This window comes from Crotalus tigris, unplaced genomic scaffold (genome assembly GCF_016545835.1).
Source record: "Crotalus tigris isolate CLP2741 ecotype Arizona unplaced genomic scaffold, ASM1654583v1 scf7180000024358.1859470, whole genome shotgun sequence".
Classification (NCBI taxonomy): domain Eukaryota; kingdom Metazoa; phylum Chordata; class Lepidosauria; order Squamata; family Viperidae; genus Crotalus; species Crotalus tigris.
In genome coordinates this window covers 1,118,963-1,133,401 of record NW_024100527.1, presented here as the reverse complement: position 1 = coordinate 1,133,401, position 14,439 = coordinate 1,118,963, and the positions used below count along the sequence as shown (strand labels likewise).

Here is a 14,439-nt window from a genome sequence, read left to right as displayed (position 1 = left end):
ACCCTATTTTTCCAGTACCTCTAAAATCCATGGGGGGGGGGGGACATGAAGCAGTTTAAGAAAGGGCTGCCTGACTTGAACAAAGTTGATAATCTTTTTATTTTATTTTTTAAACTCCAAGTAAGTTTTGATTTATGTCAAAAAGGACAATTGGTTATAATAAGGAATTCCAAATTGTGTAACTGAATTCTGATTGCTATGGTCAAACATCATCAGATGCAAAGAAAAGAGAGATTTAAGGTAGGATTGACAAATGTTTCTAGTTGGCTGTAAGGTAAATATTTTTGCCATTAGTAATTAAATACATTTGGCCCAAAGGAAAGTAAATTGTATAAAGAATGTTCTTCCATTTTTCTGCCAAAACTATTTCAGAATTCATCCAGAAATCAACAAGCAAATAGAATTTGGTTACCACTACATTTACTCGAAAACAAATAATGTCATTTCCAAATGAGTCTCCTTCTAGCTCATTTACAAATACACTACAGTGTCTCTCATTACAATAAAATTAAAGAAAGTCAAAGGGGGAAAAAAATTAACAAAAGCTAAAGTTTCTTGGCAAAGAATATTGCTGCTCCCTTAAGGTGAACAACTCTCTCACACACATTGTTTACATTTGCCTTTTCAAAGGAAATCAATGATTTGCCTATCCCTAAAAATTAAGGCATTTGTTGCTGTTCAGTTTTTTGCTTCTAAAAAAAGGGGGTCAAAATTAACCTCTTTTTTTTTCCTTCTCTGCTCTTTCCCTGCCTCCATTTTTTTCTGCTCGGCAGAGAAGTGATGGGTTGAGTGCTCAGAACCTCATTTGAGATTCAGCTGGTCCTTTTCTTTTCAAGAGAAAAATGAATGAGTGGCTGGTGGGATTTCTGTGCCCCAGAATGCTGCATGTAATTTAACACGTGGAACAACTATTCTGGACCAAAACACCCAGAGCACATTTGCTATGAGACTGTTTCTGAATTAAGGAGCTCACTCAGGTTATATGATACTTGTCCCCGATTATTGAACTTCTCTGTTTTTTCCTAATTTTTTTTTAAAAGGTACTTCTTGGAAAAAGAGGTCCATAGAACTCCATAACTGAACCATATCAGTTTGATTGGCTATCATAAAAGTATTACCCAATAATTGATTTTGTATTATTTTCCTCCCTCATAGACCAATTTAGCTTTCTCTGTTTTTAATGTGAAAATGTATCTTTCCTTGCCTGGTTCTGGGCTATTTAAGATGCACTTTACTTATCTTACACTTTTCCTCCAGGAATCCTGTGTATAAACTGGACAAACTTCAGATTATTCAAGTAAAAAAGCGGAGGAGAATTAGTATTCTAACTTTCAGTAAAGTTAGGACAGCATGATAGAATGAATCCATATGTAGGCTAGGCTGGAGACTGTTGATATGCTGTATATGCCATCCAGGGTAGCAAAGAAGACCAAAAACACACTAACTCAGATAGGACATGTTACAGGACTGTTTTTAGCTGTTTCAGTCCTTGTTGCATAGTGTTTCCATGGGGGGGGGGGGAAATTACAGTGAAATCCAAAGGTTTTTACTGTTATGCTTAGGTCTAAACAAAGCTTTCTCCCCATATACAAAGGAAAGGGCAAAAGCATATATAGGTACAGTATTTGCATAATGCCTTCCTGTGAATCCTGTGTCAAACCAAACTGAGTTCATCAAGCAAGACAAGTTCCTAATTTGTTGTTTAAATAAAGATTGATGGTGGGTACTTGGCTATACAAACAATTCTTTCCTCTCCCTGCGCTGACAGTCAGCTGCATTAGATGCCTCAACCTCATTGAACTCAACCTACACCCCCTCCTCCCCAAATAGGATAGGATTGGCATTTAAATATTAGCTGCCAACTCAAGTTTTGAAGACCAGCATATTCATAACCTGGAATTTTTAAAAAGTATTTTCCTAGTTTCCATTCTTAGGTTCAGTTTTGAGAAGCCCTGTAAATGGCAGTGGTCATTTCTTTAGTAAGATGTACCTGTTCCATCCACTTAGAATCTATCTTTTACTCAATCTATATCTTGGATCTCATTTTTAAAAAGCCCACCTATAAACTATCACAGCAAACTATAAATGCAATTCTATACTACGTACTTTCTGGGAAGTCTCATTCAACTCAATGGGATTTTCTTTTGGATAGACTTCTCTAGATTAACCTTGTACTCCCATTCTTAGGCATGGATATTTCTAGATTTAATGGTGTCTTTAGGTGCCATAGATTTGTATATTCAGATAGCAATTTGTTTTCTCTAAAGAGGCAGGAGAAGAAGTTGTCTTTTGAAAAATGGCCTAGAAACTTGATCAGAAATATAAAATAAAAATATAAAATATCTAAGATAAAAGCAAGCCAAAACTAAGAATAATTCTCTAATTTCTGCCAGTTTTCAATTTGAATCCTGCCCTGTTGGGAGAGTTTAAAACTTATTTGATAGTCATTTTTGCTATTTAGCTAAAATCTAAAGGGAAAAGTAGGAATTGTTTATGTTAAAAATCAAAGTCTCATTCAGAAGAAATTCTATAGCATGATTTGCTAACAGCACATATAATGCCAGCCTAACCATGCTTACTCAGAAATAAGTCCCTCTGACACAACATGTTTACCCATGGTTTACCTAATCATGGTTTAACAAGTGAATTAACTCAATTGCACACAACATGCTGAATCATACACGAACCACACAGCCAATTTTGCACAGCTGAGCCTCACATTAGCTAACCACATTTTTAGCTACTATGCTGGGAAAACTCACTATTGCTTTTGTTCATATATCATTTTAAGTCTTGATTTGCTTAGCCATGATTTATTGAAGGAGCCATATTGAACTGGGTGGATGCAACAACAACTCATATGAGCGTCTGAGGCCAAGCTAAATCCAAAAAAATGCTAGAGAATTCCTGGAACCTTAGCACTCAGACTAATCAGCCACCAATAGACACTTAGAAAGAAGTAAACCACATTTATACACCATTCAAAAGAGACAATAAAAAAGGAGACTAGAACACATTAAGCAGGGATTAACACCAAACAAACAAACAATCAAGCAGAAAAGAAACTTCTAATCAAGGAACTACCAAAGAGAAAACCATATGCCCCAAAATACTGGCAGGGCAAGCTACTTGGTATATAGAGGTAGCAATGGGGCAGTGCCACATTCACTGGCAATGATGATGTTACTAGCTGGTCAATGAAATGTCTGCAAGCTAACAACCAAGCTCAGACAGCATCAAGGACTTCACAGTTCTTGTTACAATGCTGATTATACAGTATATTATCTCCTACTGAAACAACCAGTTGCAATGGTTTAAATTAGTGAACATGCCAGGCTAAAACCAAATGAAGGGCTTGCTACATAATGTGATTTCACCCACTCCCTAGAAAATGTGGGGCCTGTGTCATAAGCCATGTGGGTGCAGGATTCATTGCATAAGCAGGGAAGAAACAAGGATGTAGTCTTCTCCTTCCTAAGCTCCTTCACTTGAGCTTTACCCTAGAAAGGCATAAACAGTGTTAGGTAGTGTGTGAGGATATTATGTATAACACAAAAAATACGAATAGGATCAGGGCCTAAATTTAAAGCAGAATCTGAGTCTGTACCAGATAAGGATTAGTCAGAAATAAAGCTTTTGGACAGGGGTCTTCAAAGTTGGCCCTTTTATGACTTGTGGACATCAACTCCCAGAATTCCTCAGCCAGGCACACTGGCTGAGGAATTCTGGGAGTTGAAGTCCACAAGTCATAAGAGGGCCAAGTTTGAAGACCCCTGCTTTTGGAGGAGTATATTGCACTCGGATCAGGAACCACTGTTTCATGAGGCCAAGACTCTTTCGAGAATATAATAAGATATCTTAAGCCTTTGTACAGAGGTATTGATACACCTATCTGCTGGACCTTACATAGTCGTAGAAACAGGCTTTAAAATGATCAATGTGATGTTTGATTAACGTGCCTAAGGCACTCTTCATAGAGCAACCCAACCAGCTTCCACTCCAGACTAGAGAGCCTGCTGCGCATAATAGGTCCTGAAGGAATGAAAATAATCATGGAGGACAAGAAGACTAGCTGAACAAATACATTGCTTTCAGTTTGACTGTTATACATATATACAGCAATTATTTTATTAGATTTAGAAGGCTGCCTAACTCTGAAATGGGAAGCTTAGATAATTAAATCATATTATTATTCTATACCTGAACCAGTCCACTTCAGGATGGAGGCCTCTTCATTGAAGGTTATTGACTGCAATCTGTCATGTTGGTCCAGTGCAGACAGGTTGATAGAGGCTTTGACTTCCTAGTCATGCCTAATGGAGGAGTCCTTGATGCTCTTTCAGTTTGTTTTGTTGCAGACATTTCATTACCTGACTAGATAACATCATTAGTGCTAGAAGGGAGTAGGGTTTGCAGAGAGTAAATCCCACTCCCTTCTAGCACTGCTGATGTTACCTAGTTGGGTAGTGAACCATCTACAAGAAAGCAATTAAGCTCAGAGAGCACCAAAGACCCTGAGCTACAAATATTTTATTAAATTTGAGGGTGGCCAATTTTCTCTGAACTGGAAATTGAGAGAACAATCTCTCTTCTTTCTAACTCTAGGTTAAGTGACTTTTCTTCATGCATCTCAATTTGTTATAATTCCTTCTGAGACCTTGCTATGGATTTTCTGCTTTCTCCTACCATAAATATTCCAGGAACTCATTTCTAGTTCCACAAAGTGGGTTAGATTTGTGCCAGTAAATCTCTCCAGCCAATAAAGTTGCACAGATGTTAGCATAGGGGGAAGAGAGGAATGCAACTATTGTCTAAACTCAAACATATTTGATGGATGGGCTGAAATGATATTTCTCCTGGCAAAGGTATTTGTGTATATGCAATGGATTAGCTTGCCCTGATTCTGAATTGGGCAATGGAAAAAAATGATACCCAAGACATCTCTGAGGCATCAGCCTGGAAGGCAGAATCTGGAACTAAATAAAACAGGTAGCCAAATAACAGGCCTGTGTGCTTGTCATAGCAACAATTTATACTGCAATATACTAAAAAGATGGTATCTAAACTCTGAGAAATGCTAATATTCAAGATAGTTTGCTTGTGTTTGCTTAATACTGAGTATGATTCCAGACAACTGTGATTTATTCAATAAACCATAGATAAGCAAACAAACTTTAGTATGTTTGACTTCAGCCTAAATGTGTCCTGTTTCTTTGTTCTGAGGATTACCTTACTTAGCACAAGATTCTTTCACTGTAAATTAGTTGTTAATGTTGTATAATTGATGTGTGATAAACTCTGTTCTTATTTTTTTTGTTTTTGGTCTTGCAGGATATGTAGGTTTTTTAAAACCAGTTTTTAAACCAGTTAAAGCATTAAAAAAATGACAGTTTTTAAAACAAAAATCCCTAAAGGGGAAAAGATTGGTTAATCACAGTATATGAACTCAATCCTATAGTTTCGTGAATAAAACCCAATTGAAAACCCAATCACATCTGTGTGATTTTTGTAACTACAACACAGTTGTTTTCTCTCTCTCCTTCCATATAAAGTCCCTTCCAGATGAACACAGTTTTATTTATTTCAGCAGCCCCGTTTGGATGGTTAATATTCAGATTGTTGATGTTGATGATGATGATTGTTGTAACTGCCTTAAAAAATTGGAAGCCCAAATCCCTTGCTGATCCCTCAGATTTCTCCAACTCTTGACTCTTGATACATCCAAAAGCATCGACAGTCAAAATTGGTTGAAGCTTTTTAGAACTTGTTTACAACTTGAGTTGGCTGAAAAGAGGTCTGACACAATTGGAAGCTTCTGGTGTTGACTAGAAAGCAGCAAACTTTGCAGTTTTGAAATGTCTCATGAAAATCTTGCATGGTATAAATATGCATGTGCATACTGTACATACTATATGGTAAAATCAACAATTTACACTGTCTATGACTTAGAGTTAGACTGTGAGCCAGAGTATAGAGTGCCCCAATTTTTTTTTTGTATTTTATGTAATATTGGGGATATTTAAACAATTGTAAAATTTTGTCCCCTTTTATAAAACAAAATAGAGAATCAGTTGGGTGTAGTGGTTAAAGCAACAGCCTAGAAACCTGGACACTCTTAGTTTTAGTTTCATCTTAAACACAAAGCCAGTTGGATGACCTTGAGCCAGTCACTTTATCTATGCCCCAGGAAACAGGCAATCGAAAACCACTTGTTTAGGCAGTTGCTAGGAGTAAATATTGTTTCCAAGGCACACACATTCACACAAACATAAAACAGAACCTCTAAGACAGGTAAGAACAGGAGTCAAACCACAACCATATAGATACATAGGATAACACATACTTTTACAGTTACAGGTATAAAGATTAGGTAAACTTTTCTTAAACTTTATAGGTGTGAAATTTATTTCTACTTCATATGGGATGATAAAAAGTCACTGAAATGACTTTCTGAAGAGAGCTGAGAATATATGGGGTCTTCTTGATACCCTATGTTATGCCAACACTTATATTACCCAAAATAAAACATTCATGAATTAATGCTAAGGGTCAAGAACATACAACCCACTTATTAGGCCACCTGAGGAGAGGATGTCAAACATGAGTGGTTTTTGATCATGTCATGTTGTGCCTTTTGATATAGGGAATAGCAGTCAAATCTCTTCTTTTACAGGAGCATTGGGGATTAAGGACAGAGCAAATTTAATTAAAAAACTGCCACTGCCTCTATCAAGGCTTCCATTGTAGACAAACTATGCAGAAAAAAAAGATTGACTTATAATAACAATCCCAGAGAAACTAAACTCTGTTTCTGCATAGTTCACAAAGTAAATCCTGATATGACAAATTCTGCAAATCTACTCAATGATAATTGCATACTACATTTTTCAATATAACAGGCAATTGAATCAAGCGATGGGTTTACATGTGGCAGTTATTCCTAACGTGGTTACTAATATGGTTTATCTAGATATTGTGGTATTGTAAATGATGGATTACAGCTATATTTTAATCATAATTAAAATAAACCACAGTTCACATAGAAAGGGCTAATCAGGATTAGTTTGTATTTTACAACCTGGAGGGGTGTAAATCCTTTTTTCCAGATATAGATGAAGAATACAGTTTATACTTTCTTATAACTCTTAACAATTACATTGTTACTGTATCTATTAAACTGTTAATTGGGTTACTTTAAGAGGTATGATCTGATGTTTCTAACAAGGCTACTTTCCATTTAAATCTTTTTTCCCTAGTAGTTTGAAGGAACAATTATTTCAGTTTCCCTGAGTTCACATTAACTTGGACAGTAATCCAACTATTCTTTTAAAATCTGAGTCCATTTCTTTGCTGTGATAAATTATGGCAAAGAAATGAAAGCAAAATCAAAGTATATTTCTGGAATTATGAATATTTGTTGTTTTCTTGCCTAAGATTATTCTTAGGCACACTTGCTAAAGAGTACATTGAAAGGGTAGTTTTACTTGTGAGAAAATAGATGTAGGATTGCATTTTACTCAAATTGGCTGTGCATAAGCCAATTTCTGCGTGTGAGTTTTGTGTGTATATGTATGTGTGAAATCACATAATAAAATACATTTTGAACAAGCAGTTTTAGGTTTTGCTAACAAATATTCATGTTTTTAATGAAAGAACATTTTAAACACCACCTTTTATTTCTTCAGATCTTCCCTTTTCTTAAATTGCAAGTATTGCATAAGAAGGCAGTGATTTAATATTTTAGGAGAGGCATTTTACAGCTTGCATTACATTCCATCTTGCATTTCTCACTACCCATAAAGACCCAGAAACACTGTACGGGGGAAAAAACCCAGGGTGGTGGTATTTAGAAGTATACAGTCAGACTACGGAACAAAGAACGCAGAACAATAGATATAATAATAGAGCTGGAAGGGATCTTGGAGGTCTTCTAGTCTAACCCCCTGCTCAAGCAGGAGACCCTATACCATTTCAGACAAGGGTCTGTCCAGTGTCTTCTTAAAAGCCTCCAGTGATGGAGCACCCACAACATTTAGTTCAAATAGGATTGAAAGCCCTTTCATCTTTATACAAGGAAGAGAAAGTCAGCCTGGCCAAGTATTTAATTCAAGCTCAGTTTTATGGTATCTATCAGTGGCAATATCTACTTCAAGTCCAAATTAGATGCAGAAAGCTGACTTTAGGCAACTTCTGATTTATCTGCTGAGGTCCCAGGTAGTGGGTCCTCTTGGTTTCCTCTGGAATCAGTTCCTTGATGGTAGGTAGATAAGATTGCTAAATTCAGGCCACCTCCAAAAAAAAAAAGAAAAGAAAAAAAAGAAGAAAAAAGTATTTACATAGTATTCATTAGCAATTATGTAGCAATGCTTTGTTAGCTATCCAGCAGATGTTGTGGGAGGAGCTTCTGAGCCTGCACAGATTCTGTGCAATTTCTGCCCTTCCATGCTGAGATAAAGACAGATAACATTCCCCCCCCCCAAAAAAATGTTGCTTCCTGAAAACATTTTGGTGATTATGATAGACTCTTTCAAACTGAACACAAATATAATTTCAGAATGACTGTACGATGTAGAAATCGTGAGAAATACAAAATTAACTTTTAATGACTATATTGTATTTAATCGCGTAATGTTTCTGACAGTTGCATGAGTTCAAAAGTGCAGAAAATATTTTGGTGATGAATTTAGTTAGCACTCAGTGTCCAATGCATCTCACTACAATGAATAACAATAGTCAAGGCAGCAATGGTGGATTCCAGTTGCCCTGACACTATTTTTCCATTGTGTCCATGTCCTGGTGAAAACTTTCACCATATTCAGCACTGACTGTACCTAGATTTTCAGGAAAGAAGTCCAACTGTGAATGCAGATGATAAACCTTCAGTGACATGTTGCACTTTATGGTCTTGTATGCTGTAAGCAGTTTGTCACCTGAATGTATTTTGATGCTCTGTAGTTGCCAAGGAAATGCTCAATGACATCTTTGAATGCTTTCCAGGCAATTTTCTCAACCACTTATTGTTATCATTGATGATATCTCTGATCTGTGGACTCAAAATACCTTCCTTACTCTTGGCATCAATTATTCCTGGAAACATCTGTCTCAAATAATGAAAGTCTTCACTTTCCTTGTCCATCACTTTCACAAATTTTTTCATCAGTCAGAGTTTTATGTGAGGCAAAGGTGAAAATATCTTTCTCAGGTCAACAAGTGGTTCGTGTGCTACATTTTTCTGCCCTGGAACCAAATTCTTTTGGGGTGGCCATTTCTTTTTAATGTAATGCAGCTTTCTTATACGGCTAGCTCATTCACATATGTAACAACAGTACTTGGTATACTGTATCTGAGCTGCATTCCAAGCAGCAGAGCTCCTACTTTTAGATTTCCACAGATATTCCAATGGTACTTGGTCTACTGGGTGTGCTTCAACAACGGTTCCATGTTTTTGTATGTTTCTTTCATATGTGCGGCATAGCCAACAGATACCGAAGGGTATATATTACCAATTGTGTAAAAATAGAAGTTTTCTATAAAACACTGCACGATAGGTTAAATCAGTGGTTCTCAACCTGTGGGTCTGGACCCCATTTGGGGTCGAACGACCATTTCACGGGGGTTGCCAAACAATGCAGTCCGCCATTTTTTTCCCCTTTTCCTTAGCTGTGCTACTCCCTTTTATTCTATTGGCTTTTGAAAGCAAATAGAATAGACTCTCTTGAATAGAGTCTAATTCTATTGGCTTTCAAAAGCCAATAGGAATTGTCCAGGCTGTCTCTGCCCTGCTGAGCCCGCCAAAAGTCCCATTCTGCAAACGGTGCTGCACCAGTTGAGTAGTCCTTGACTTACGACCAGTTGGGGGTCGTGACATGAAAAAGGTTGAGAACCACTGGGTTAAATTATAGGTTATTTTCATGATTACCAGCCAAAAATCTGTAAGATACACTCGAAAGTGTCTAGGAAGCAAAATCTTTGTTGTCCAGTGGAATCAAGCAATAGAAATTATATGACATATTAGAAACTAATTCTAATTATTTAATGGGGAACTGAGGACAGAGTTCAGGCGGAAAGAATGCCTGTCATTGAAGAACAGAGGCAACCAGCCATACAGTTTATTGTTGTTATTTAAGAAAAACAATTTTTTTGGGGGGGTGGTTCTTGGTAGGTAGTTAGTAGGATAGATTGCCTATAAATACATATAAGGATGCTACTTTAAAAACACCAATCTATAGATGTTTATTCAGAATAAGCCCCCCTATAAATCGATCAAACTGGTAATCTTGCTCTTAAGTAGGATTATTTCCTGCAAGGTCATATTTGTATGTTAAATGATGCCTAGATCGGCCGCTTTCTACAGGATGCTAAGGATCACTAGAAAGGAAGTTGCAGGTTAAGGATCCAAGGGAAACCCCGTCAGGCTGCGGACTCTTTCTAACCTTGGCCACTTTAAGACTTGTGGACTTCAACTCCCAGAATTCCTCAGCCAGCTTTGCTGGCTGAGGAATTCTGGGAGTTGAAGTCCACAAGTCTTAAAGTGGCCAAGTTTGAGGACCCCTGGGACTCTATCCCATCTCTATCTCTCAGCCTATTTTCTCTCATTCGTAGCCAGCCGGTCCAACCTTGAATTGAAATCAACAGGAAATCTAATCACTCCCCCAATCAGCAGGAAATAGACGAAAGCTGGGGGGGGGGGGAGTGGGCGCTTGTCTAGCTACTTCCTCGGCCTTTCTCTTGTCAAGCTCAGGTCACGGACGAGGGGGCGTCTCCCCTCGCTGACGATTCCCATCCATTTCCAGGGCGATCCCGGCCACCCCTTTTCAATCCCATCGAGCTTTTGGGAGGGAGTTGAAGGGCCGCGGCAAAAGGACGATCTGTTAAAAGCGCGGGACGGGGCTCCCTCCAAGCCGGAGACCACCAACTTTGCCGGGCACGCTTTAAGGGGCTCTCTGAGAGTTCCGGGAGGGCCAGTTTCTACCGGCTGGAGGAGGAAGAAGCGGTGAGGTCCGTCTAGTCCTCACAGTGAGTCTCCTTTTGGGCTTAGCTCGCCTTTGGGGCCTCCCCGTCGCTTTGGATTGGTGGAACTCGGAAGGAATTTCCGGCAGCTTCAGTCTGATTTTGTCACTTCGGATCTCCAGGCCTTTTCCTCCCAACAGAATAGATCTGGAAGGGACCTTGGAGGTCTTCTAGTCCAACCCTCTGCTCAAGCAGGAGTCCTTATACCAGGGGTCTTCAAAGTTGGCCCTTTTATGACTTGTGGACTTCAACTCCCAGAATTCCTCAGCCAGGCACGCTGGCTGAAGAATTCTGGGAGTTGAAGTCCACAAGTCATAAAAGGGCCACGTTTGAAGACCCTTGCCATACCATTCGAGACAAGTGGTTGTCCAGGCTCCTCTTAAAGACCTCCAGTGATGAAGCACCCACAACTTCCGACGGCAAGCTGTTCCACTGGTGAATTGTCCTCAAGGTTAGGAAGTTTCTCCTGAAGTCCAGGTTGCTTCTCTCCTTGATTAGTTTCTTGTTTTGTTGTTTTGCCTTCTGGTGCTTTGGATCTCTTTCCTGGAGATCCTTTTTTTTGGGGGGGGGGGGGAGGTGTTCCTGATCGCGGCGTACTCCGGACGTTAAATGAGATGTGTTTTTTTTCTCCGTGCCGTGTTTAAATCCCCGTCTGGTTAATTGCTCTTTCCTTTCGGCATGTCAACTTAAAAAGAGATCCTTTCGAAGTTAATGGGACCGATTTAATTGACATATAGTTCTACTAATAGGGAAGCTTTGATTCCAGGAGCGAAAATCTGACTTCCGACGCTAAGTTTCCCCAACTGAGAGACTCGCTCGCCAAATGTTGGCGAGCGATTACAAGGGAGGGAGCCCAGCGGGTGTAAACAAGATGAAGAAAGTGCGGATGGTGACAATCTACAGTGGTTAGAATTGTAGTATTGCTGCTTCCCTCCCTCATGCTTAACGCTATTGGTCAAATTGTGAGTATGCATGTGAGATTGCGGAGAGCGGAAATGCGGCGTCGTGGCCTTTGGTGGTAGAAAATTCAGATTAAGGACTGCTCTTTACCAGGGTATAGCAGACCCACTAAATACAGCGGGATTTATCTCAAGCAAGGCTTGAGCTTGCACACCTGAGGCAGAAATGCTAGCTCAAACTGTACATCCCTCTGCACGGTTTCAGCTAAGAATCGGGATGCGCACTTAAACCGGTCTTGAATGAAATCCAGGTTCAAGTCTACCCCGATGGTACGTTTGGAATTCCGGGACAGGTTTTCAGAAGGCTCGTCCCTTAAACAGGGCAGATGTCACTAACGTGAGACGCCAAGGGCTCAATCGGATGGTGTAGCCTTGCCAAGCTAACTCGATATGTTGGGCCAATTCAGGCGGTCCCTTACTCCAGGGACCTGAAGCTGGACATTAATGCGGAATGCCATCTGGCTGGCATCTGTCATCTGGCAGGCTATTTATCAGGCAATTGAAAGCAAGCATATTTAAACCCAAAGCCCACAGCTTGTAGTTAAGATCCCGGAAGTTTTAAGCGTCCTGGAAAAAGGCGAGGCCTGCAGCAAGATACTAAATTTGAGATTTACTAGAATTACTCATTACTCAGACTCGAAGATAACCAGAGAAGGGTTTGAAAACCTGAACCTCAAGTGGATCCGAATAAAGCCCCTTCCATCTCCACCTGTCATCACGGACTCTGGCCATGTCCCTAGAGAGTTGGAAGGTCCTCCAAGGTCCCCCAAGCCTTGTCCTTCCAATATAAAAGGGAGACCAGATTTCATTTCATCCCAACGGTAGGTGGGCGGCTCTATAAATCACCAGTCAGGAAATGTCTTGCTGGTTCTCCACGAGACAACCTACCAACGGGGTTTATTTCCAGAACTGCCGCCTATAATCCCAAACACCTGTGGCTATTGGTACATCCGCCGAATTCAGTTGGATTTGGGGACGAAGGAAAAAGACAATTTTCAGTTCCCTTTGCAGCCTTAGTAAAGTCCCTGTAGAGTCTCATTCCTGCGCCACTTTCGTGCCTTTGCCAAATTCATTAGTCGCGCTAAATCATGATGTGATTTGTAAACCGTAGTTTGTGTCTGGCTGAGCATAGTGGGTGAGGCCAACTCAGTTGCAGCTTCCAAAAATTGAGATAAAAGCGAAATCTCTCTCTCTCTCTCTCTCTCTTTTAGAGCGACGGTTTCAGCTTTTGGTGATCAAATCCTTGCACCAGGAAGGAAGGAACCTCTGAAGGTGGCCGAGCCATTGCCACCCATTCATCCGTCCGGACGTCTCGGGGACAAAGTGATCCGGCCCATCTCCCTCACGCATATTCTTCACTTCACTACGCTAAGTGCGTAGACAACCCTCCGGTGGCTCCGTTGCCTGAATCTCCCGGGAAAACAGCCGCCACTCTGGCCGAAGCGCGCGAAGGACAAACTTGGCTGAGGCGCTCTTGCTTCAGCCCTGCGCCTTTCCTTCCTTCCTTCCTTCCTTCCTTCCTTCCTTCCTTCCTTCCTTCCTTCCTTCCTTCCTTCCTTCCTTCCTTCCTTCCTTCCTTCCTTCCCTCCTCAAGGAAGAAACTGCCTGGGTGAAAGCCGGAGAGGTACGCGGGATCCCTCCTTAAGCCTCTCTGGCAGCCGAGCGAAACAATCAAGGGAGCCTCGCCTGTCGTCCCGGCAGAGTCTGCAGGATCGCCGCTCTTCTCAGCCAGCCCGGCTGCATCTCCCGAGGCCGGAGACAGTTCTGCGAGGCAAAAAGCCTCGCCTTGAACCAAGGCCGGGCGCCGCTGTGTGTGAGAACGAATTGGCTGGGGCGCCTGGCATCGCTTCCTCTGCTTCTGTGGCATTGAAACTAAAACCGTTCCACTGGAAAGGGAGAAATCGGTTTTCCAAATTGCGCTCGATCGAACCATTTTTTTTTGGGGGGGGGAGTTCATGAAGTTTCCCTAGCTTCCCCTTCCCCCCACCCCCACCGACCCAGTCGTTTCAGCAGGTTGAAGGGAAAAAACTTCCAACAGGCTCTTCTCTTTTCTGCAACTGAAGCTTGATTTCCGCAGAGTTGAACCCAACACAAACAATGGTGATTGTAATTTCAGGTTTCCCCTCCACTCACTGCATGAAAGAGAAAATACCTTTTATTAAACACTGTCTTGAAAGGACTGGCTTTTCTTTCCTATTCGCTTTTCCCCCTTCCTCATTTTTTTTTTTATTAAAAAAAACACCCCTTTTTCCTTTTGGCGGAGGGGCAAGAAGGCTCTTGGGTTTAGTAGTCAACCCTGCAATTTCTCCCGGAGGCACCATGGGCAGAATTTAATATAATGATTTTATGTTGCCCCAATACTATCAGCGATGATGGGTGGACTATTTAACTAGTGTTAAATTCCCGGAAAAAGAAACTTGGTTCCTCCCCCCCCACTTTAATAATGGCAAGATAAGGCAAGCATGAAAGA

General features: G+C 40.5%; 1 long non-coding RNA gene across 1 annotated transcript; it reads left to right on the top strand.

Annotated features, from left to right (window-relative positions):
- The first annotated feature begins 10,737 nt into the window (after positions 1-10,737).
- Positions 10,738-14,148, top strand: LOC120300767. The gene is made up of 2 exons (XR_005554726.1): positions 10,738-11,016; positions 13,181-14,148. It is a non-coding gene; the product is annotated as an uncharacterized LOC120300767 (long non-coding RNA).
- The last annotated feature ends 291 nt before the right edge of the window (positions 14,149-14,439 follow it).